The sequence below is a fragment of the Gorilla gorilla genome, chromosome X (genome assembly GCF_029281585.2).
Source record: "Gorilla gorilla gorilla isolate KB3781 chromosome X, NHGRI_mGorGor1-v2.1_pri, whole genome shotgun sequence".
NCBI classification, from domain to species: Eukaryota; Metazoa; Chordata; class Mammalia; order Primates; family Hominidae; genus Gorilla; species Gorilla gorilla.
The window spans coordinates 165,826,951-165,835,815 of NC_073247.2; positions in this window are offsets into that span (position 1 = coordinate 165,826,951).

Below are 8,865 nucleotides of genomic sequence, written 5' to 3' on the forward strand. Positions count from 1 at the left end.
CTGGGGGACAGAGTGAAGCTCCGTCTCAAAAAGAAAAGAAAAGAAAAGAAAAACAAAAGAAAATGCTTGTATAGCAAATAGGTTACGCTTTAGAAAACCACAGCTCTCTTTGATAGAGGAGTTTGGGTTGAGATCATATTCATCTTGACTTTTATTCGTTCAAATGATTACATCAATGACTAACCTCAAGTGAGTTTATGACTGGGCAGGGAATGTGACCAACATCTAAAGTCTGTGCCGTGCCACTGCCCACGGGCTGCTTGGCTTCAGAACAAAGCGGTTATTTGCATCAGTGAATCCAAGTTGGTCCTCTTGCCTCCCATGCTATAATTGGAAACACCGAGTTTGTAAGTACAATGTCACCAGAAATGTCACTTGTAAATGCAAAGCTCAAATCATCAGATCCAAGACTCTAAGACACCCAGCCTTGCAGAACAAAGATGGAACTTGAGAGGGGAGAGAATGTGCTAGAGCTTACACTGATGACCTGGAGGGTCACAGCCTTACCCAGATGTACAGGGGCTGCCGTCAGAGTGGGGACAAGTTTTCTGTTCAAAGGCAGTAGAAAGCTTTTTAGAACAATGGAAGCAAATAATATCTCTTGTTGCATTGTGTACAAAATGTGAGACAGATCAACGGAATACACACAATAACAGATAAAGGAAATACACAGGAAATGCGCTGAAGAAAAACACCTGGGTCCCTGAATGACAGGAAATAGTGCTGTCTAATAGTGCACTAAGATTCTGTTAGAAATTTCTTCCCTAGCAATGAAAGACAGTTAAAGGGAATCATGTCATTGTATGTGCAAATCTTGGTATTTTAATTGCATATGTATCGTATAAATTAAGCTTTTGTCTGATTTCCACTGTCTGTAAGAGTTAAAATTAAAAAAACAAACACTTGGCTGGACCACACACTGAATTAATGATTTTAACACAAAAATGATACTGAAGACAATGTGAATGCACTAATGCCACCGAACTGTATACTTAAAAATGGTTAAGATGGTAAGTTGTATGTTATGGGTATTTTACCACTATTAAAAAAAAGTTTTTAAGAAAAAAGGCTAATAAGATTTCTGGGTTCAGGCAGGATTAGGAAGGCAGCGAAAACCCGAATTCCCCCACTTCTCCTAAAAGAAGTCCAAACACAGGAAGAATGAATGAGCCCCCCTCCTTGATATACTGGAGGAAACCAGAACCTGTGCCATCAGAAAGCGCTAGGATGTGACAAAGCAGGGAGGGGGACTACAAAGGGCCCCAGCGGTCCCGACCAGGATCCACCCTTTTAGGACATGGCCCAGGCCCGCTCAGGATCGCATGGGGGCAGATGCGAGCCCCAGGAGAACTCCCGAGGGCCCGCGGCGGCCGCCGGGGGCTTCCTGACGCGAGAGCGGCGCGGCGGCGCCAGAAGAGGGCGCCCGGGAGCCGAACAGGAGGCCAAACCCCGGCCTTCCCGCGTTCCCGGGGGTCCCCGTGCTAAGGCAGACAGAAGGCGCCCACCTGTCAACAGTGAGAACCAGAATCCACAAAGGTCAAAGTGCGGAAGGCACTGGACAAAGCAAAGCGACCCACAGAGCAAGAGGACCGAGCTGCTGCCGCCGCTCACCGGAAAAAGCGTTGCACAGGGCCCGAGGCAGGGGCTTCGCAGAGGCGTTCAGCTCCCTGCTGGGAGCTGTTCTGGGGCTCCGGGTCCCACGGCCATTTGCCCAGCCGTTTCCGAAGCCGCAGCCTTGCTCCGGATTCGCCTCACACTTTTTTTTTTTTTTTTTTTTTGGACAGTGCTAGGAAACATGCGTTTAATAAAGAAATCTAGGCATGCAGTTTTCAATTAACATGGCCCATTATGTCTCTCTCCTTCCGCTTACAGTGAAGATCAGGACCATGAAGTGAATTTGAATTTCTTTTCTTTTCTTTTCTTTTCTTTTCTTTTCTTTTCTTTTCTTCTTTTCTTTTCTTTTCAAGACAGGGTCTTGCTGTATGGCCCAGGCTGGAGGATCATGGCTCACTGCAGCCTCCACCTCCTGGCCTCCAGCAATCCTCCTGCCTCAGCCTCCTGAGTAGCTGGGACCACAGGTGTGCACCACCACGCCCAGCTAAGTTTTTAAATTTTTGGTAGAGATGTGGTGTCACTATGTTACCCAGGCTGGTCTCCAATATCTGGGCTCAATCAATTCTCCCACTTTAGCCTCCCAAAGTGCTGGAATTACAGTCGTGAGCCATTGGGCCCAGTCACAAATTCCTTATTTTCTTTGTCCTACGATATGAACAACCCAGTTGGAACATAATACGACGTGAGAAGAGAAGCCTGCCATGGGGAGGGGAGCACAGACCCAGCAGGCAGGCTCTCAATGGGAGGTTCAAGGCGAGTCCCCCTCCCACCCACCTGCTCCCAGCTGAGAGTCCATCTGGGCCTCCGGTGGGCAACGACAAAAAATTCCATTTGGTTGAGAAGACGTGACTGGCACTGGCTCAAAGCCAAACAAATACTTGGTGGGCCTGCTTGGAGTTTAGCTCACACTTTTTGATTTTCTATTCACTGAATTTCACTGCTCTAGGAACCTCATATAAATGGAATCAGTTATTTTTTTTTATGACAGGCTTTGGGGGATATATCTTTTTGAAGGCTCTTTATAACTAAACAGTAAATAGTTTAATTACAGTGGAAATTCTCTGGACTAGATTGTAAAGGTGGATCAGATTTGGAAATAAGACTTTTTTCAAGTCAAAGAAGAAAAACCAATTTAAAAATACAAGGCAATGGCCGGGTGTGGTGGCTCACGCCTGTAATCCCAGCACCTTGGGAGGCCAAGGCAGGTGGATCAGCTGAGGTCAGGAATTCGAGACCAGCCTAGCCACCATGGTGAAACCCTGTCTCTACTAAAAATACAAAGAAAAAATTAGCCGGGCATGGTGGTGCATGCCTGTAGTCCCAGCTACTCAGGACACTGAGGCTGAGGAGAATTGCTTGAACCCGGGAGGCAGAGGTTGTAGTGAGCAAAGATCGTGCCACTGCACTCCAGCCTGGGCAACAGAGCAAGACTCCACGTCAAAAAAAAAAAAAAAAAAAAGACATGTCAGAAACAAAGAAAGAAAGAAAGACATGACAGGCTCAGAATCAATGTCAACCTGGGCAAAGGTCAGAAACGGAACAGGGACCCTTTCTTTGTGGGCAGGTTTGACATGAAAGGTTCAGCGACTTCAACTCTTCTGATTCTTTCTTCTTGAGCCCATTTTGGTAAGTTGTGTTTTCCTAAAAGTTTGTCCATTCCATCCAAATGTTCACATTAGTCAGGATCTGTGAAGGATGTCAATGGCTGTGAGGCGAGGGCCCCTTGCCAGTCCCCATGTTCGTTATTTATGGATGCCTGATGCCCACAACCTCGACTTCTCAGCTGAGGGCAACTCCTCCTGTCCTCTCGCTGCTTCCACCTAAGCCACCAGGAAATCCTGTTGACTCCACTTACAAAAGCTCTCCAGAGTCTGCTACCTCTTACCACCCTACTGTCGCCTCCCAGACCTGGTCTCCCCGCTTCTGCCCTGGCCCCTACAGCTCGCAGACAGCTGCCAGAGGAGTCCGTCCGAATCAACTTCAGATTGCGTCACTTTTTCTTTCAAAATCCGACAAAGCTCCCCATTCCATTCAGAGTGAGAAGGGCCCCGCCATGCAGCCTTTCCTCCTCCTATTCACCAACCCCACTCTCGCTCCAGCCATCCTGATATCCTTGCTGGTCCTGGAGCAGGCCAGCCACGCTCTTGCCCCAGGGCCTTTGCACTTGCTGCCCCTCTCCTGTGATGCCCTCCTGGATCTCTGCATGGCTCCCTCCTGCCCTCCCTCCCTCGAGTCTTTGCTCACATGTCCCCTTCTCAGAGGGGCTCACCCTGGTGCTCTTCGAAAGTGGGCATCCACTCCCTTCCCACCCTGGCACCCGCACCCTCCTGTCTTCCTTTTTCTGTTCTCCATCCTACTCATCTCCCCCAACTAGAAAGGCAGCTGCAGCTGCAGAGCACGGGATCTCCATCTGCAGCTGCATCCCGGGACCTAGAACAGGTACAAAAGTACCTAATAAGTACCCACTGAATGAATAATTGGCTGAGTTTTCTGTACCAAAGACTGAGCTAAGACTCTTTAAAAGGATGATCTTATTTAAGCCTTACAGCAAGTAAATGTTATCCCCATCTTCCTGATGAGGACACAGTGACCACCACGCTCAAGGACACAGAGGGTGGACGTGCCACATTCACACTCTGTGACTTAGAGCGGCTGGACGGGCAGGGACTTAGGAGGCCTGCAGCAGCCAGGGTGAGATTATGAGGCTGAGCTGAGAATATCAAGACTGTACCGAGTAGGGGGCCTCGGCAAGTGTGGAGAGCCCGCAGCTGGGGCAGAGGGTGGAGTACGGTGTGTGTTTACGGACCTCTTCAAACGAGGTAGGAAGGTCAGAAGTCAAAAAGGGAACAAATGATGTTTAACCACACAAAAATGAAAATCCAATGGTTGGATATCCATTCCAAATACACAAAGGCAACGGATAAGTGACCCGGGCCAGGCACAGAAGGCCATGCACCCGTAGGATTGCACTCTGAGCTCCCAAATGCATAGGAATAGAAGGGTGGGTGCAAGAGGCTGAGGGGTGGGGAAAGGGCATGGGTGTTTCATAAGGACAGAGCTTCCGTTTCATGCAATGAAAAGAGTTTGGAGACGGATGGTGGTGACTGGACTATACACTTACACACGGTAGCGATGGTACACTTTGTATTATGTATATTTTACCACGATCTTTTTAAAGTGTCAAAGGCAAATGGCCAAATGGTTCCTTGTCCTATAGCTGTAGCAGCCATCGGCTGTTAGTGACAAAGCCCCTGAGTCAAGATGACAGCAGCCCCCATAACTCCTAATCGGCTCTCCCGCGTGGAGTCATTTAGGAGTAGTCGCATTAGAGACAAGTCCAACATCTAATCTTCCACCCTGGCCAGGGCCCCAGCTGGCAGCAAGGGTGGGAGACTCCGGGCAGAGCAGAGGGCGCTGACATTGGGGCCCGGCCTGGCTTGGGTCCCTCTGGCCTTTCCCCAGGGGCCCTCTTTCCTTGGGGCTTTCTTGGGCCCCCGCTGCTCCCACTCCTCTCCTCCATCTCACCCCCTCACCCCCTCATTCTTCATATCCGTCTCCAGTGCTCCCTCCACTTTCATCCACCCTTCTGCAAGAGTGTGGGACCACAAATGAGTTTTCACCTGGCCTGGGGACACACGTGCCCCCACAGGTGCTGAGTGACTTTCTAGGACAGTAATCTGCTTTAGGCTAAAATGGGACTTGATCTTCTGTTAGCCCTAATCATCAATTAGCAGAGCCGGTGAAGGTGCAGAACCTACCGCCTTTCCAGGCCTCCTCCCACCTCTGCCACCTCCACTCTCCTTCCTGGGATGTGGGGGCTGGCACGCGTGTGGCCCAGGGCATTGGTGGGATTGCACTGAGCTGGGTCATTAGCGTAATCCTGGACAAGGGCAGATAGGGCGAGCGGAGGGCCAGCTCCGGGGCTCAGGCAAGGCTGGGGGCTTCCCCCAGACACCCCGCTCCTCCTCTGCTGGACCCCCACTTCATAGGGCACTTCGTGTTCTCAAAGGGCTTCCAAATAGCATGGTGGCCTTGGATGCCCAGGGAAGCCTCAGAGTTGCTTATCTCCCTCTAGACAGAAGGGGAATCTCGGTCAAGAGGGAGAGGTCGCCCTGTTCAAGGCCACCCAGCCAGCTCATGGCGGTAATGGGACAAGGCTGGCCAGCCATCTCACCCTCAGAAGGGACCCGGTGGGGCAGGTGATCTCAGAGGAGGCTCACTTCTGGGTCTCACATTCTTGGATCCTCGGATCCTCTGACTCTGGTGGGGACAGGCAGACCAAGCTCTCTTGGACCCGGGAAGAGGGACCCTTGGAAGTCACTTGGGATTGAGTTCTAGAGTCTTGACACTGTTTCAGCAAGTGGCATTGTGAGATCTATACTTTGAACCCACCTCAGGCATCTCATCCACAGAACAGGGACAGTGACCGTTCCATCTTGCCAAGGAGTGGGGGGCACACACCATGCTGCTGGCAGCCAGGGTGGAAAGTCAAGGGGTCCCAGCTGAAGCACTGCCACAGAGGCAGGATGCAGTCCGAGAGGGGACTTCAGAGCAGGGGCCCAAGGCCAAAGCCATCAGGGAGGTCTTTCTGCAGGAGGGACCTCTTTAGGAGTTAGGCCCTAAAAACAAATAAGAGGAAGAAAGGCACTTGGTGGTTTTTAGCCTATTCACGGTGCTGTGCAGCCATCACCACCATCCAGCTGCAGAACTTGTTCGTCTTCCCAAACTGAAGCTCTGGCCCCGTTCAACCCCAACTCCCCACCCGCCAGCCCCTGGCACCCAACCTTCCACTGTCCGTCTCTATGGATTTGACCACTCTAGGCCTTTCATATAAGTGGAATTTTACAGTATTTGCCCTCCTGTGACTGGCTCATTTCACTGAGCAATGTCTTCAAGGGTCATCCATGATCATATTCCATCGTCTGTATAGACCACAATTTGTGTAGCTAATCATCCGTTGATGTTTGTTGATTTGTTTGTTTGTTTTGAGACAGTCTTGCCATCAGAGCTCACTGCAGGCTCAACCTCCCAGGCTCAAGAAATCCTCCCGCCTCTCTACCTCCCAAGTAGCTGTGACTACAGGCACCTGCGACTGTGCCCTGCTAATTTTTGTATTTTTTGTAGAGACAGGGTCTCACTATGTTGCCCAGGCTAGTCTCAAACTCCTGGGCTCAAGTGATCCTCTCACCTCGGCCTCCCAAAGAACTGGGATTACAGGCATGAGCTACCACGTCCAGCCCAATTGCCCATTGATGGGCACGGGTTGCTTCCATGTTTTAGCTGTTGTGAATCATGCTGCTGTGAACATGCGTGTGCAAACAGCCCTTCCAGACCCTGCCTTCCATTCCTCTGGGCCTATACCCAGCAGTGCGGTTGCTGGGTCCTATGGGAATTCTAGGTTTAACTTTTGGAGGAGCTGCCAAACTGTTTTCCACAGTGGCTGCGCCATCACAATCCAATTTTAGGACATTTTTATCACCCATAAAGCATTCCCTGTACCCATTAAGAAGTCATCCTCCATTTCCCTCCCTCCCCTGTCCTGGCACCCATTCCTCTGCTTTGTGTGTCTCTGGATTGCCCTATCTAAGCATTTCACAGAGATGGAGCCATGCGCTCCGTGGTCTTTTGTGTCTGGCTTCGCTGACTGAGCATGCTGTTCTCCAGGTCCATCCACGTTGTAGCGTAGGTCAGCCCTTCATTCCCTGTTATGGCCAAATGATACTCCATTGTACAGACAGGCCACTTTTTACCCACTCATCTGCTTCTGGACTTTTGGGTTGCTTCCACCATGTGGCCTGTTGGGAACAGTGCTCTGTTTGTATTCATGGCCTGTTGGGAACAGTGCTCTGTTTGTATTCATGTACAGGTTTTTGTGTGGACACACATTTTCAAGTCTCTTGGGTACACAGGTGTAGAAGTGCCAGAGTCGGGGAAAAAGCTCACCGGTGCCGCTGGGCATCAAGCCCACCTTTCTAGGCTGTGAATGGGCCCTGGCAAGTCTGTGGCCAGGACTCGTCTTCTCTTCCACATGGGGCCCCTAGCTTGGCACCTAGCACGTGGCAGGCAGCGACGGATGTTAAAAGCCATTCTTGCTATGGGTAGCCAGGCCCCATGGGGCTCCATGCAGCCCTGGCCTTCAGCTTGGCAGCCAGGGCCCCCTTGTGCCTGCAGCAGAGGCCATGCTGCCAGGAGTGTAAGTGTGAGCCAGGAATGCTGGAGAATCGTGGCTCTGAGAACAGGGACAGGAGGCCACAAGCTCACACCTTGGCTTTCCTGAGCTTAAGGAATAAACCCAAAAGGAGGTACCTGGAAGGAGCTGGATTTGGGGACTGAGGAGCTGGGAGCTGAGGGAAGCCGTGAAAGGGGATGTGCTCCCGGGGAGGCGCTGGGGCGGGTGGGCCGTGGAGGAGACAGGGCCCCTTGGTTGGAAACTGAGGCGAGGCTATGGAGTTGGGCACTAACAGGTCATCCATGCCCCTGCGAAGCGTGGGGACAGAGGGACAGCAGAGATGGCCTGTCTGGACACTCTGTCGATGGGGGGCCTGTGGTTGGTGAAGCCCAAGGCAAGGCTGTGAACTCAGGGCAAGGGAGACGTGAGCAGGCACTGCCGTGGGCTGATGTGGGCACTGCATGTGCACCCTGGCGGCCAAAGGACCTACAGCTCATGGGGGGCAAGGGGGAGGAGGGAAGCCAACAGCAGGATGTGTGCAGTCAGTCTGCCCCCCTACACTGGAGGAGGAGCCCCCCGGCACAAATCTCGCCCGTTTGGGCCCACGGAGATGGCTGGCCTCGCAAGGAGGATCCGGTTCCAGGCCTCGGCCCTAAATAGTCTCCCTGGGCTTTCAAGAGAACCACATGAGAAAGGAGGATTCGGGCTCTGAGCAGCTTCACCACCCACCCCCCAGTCTGCAAATCCTGACCCGTGGGTCCACCTGCCCCAAAGGCGGACGCAGGACAGTAGAAGGGAACAGAGAACACATAAACACAGAGAGGGCCACAGCGGCTCCCACAGTCACCGCCACCTTCCTGGCGGGGATGGGTGGGGCGTCTGAGTTTGGTTCCCAGCAAATCCCTCTGAGCCGCCCTTGCGGGCTCGCCTCAGGAGCAGGGGAGCAAGGGGTGGGAGGAGGAGGTCTAAGTCCCAGGCCCAATTAAGAGATCAGGTAGTGTAGGGTTTGGGAGCTTTTAAGGTGAAGAGGCCCGGGCTGATCCCACTGGCCGGTATAAAGCGCCGTGACCCTCAGGTGATGC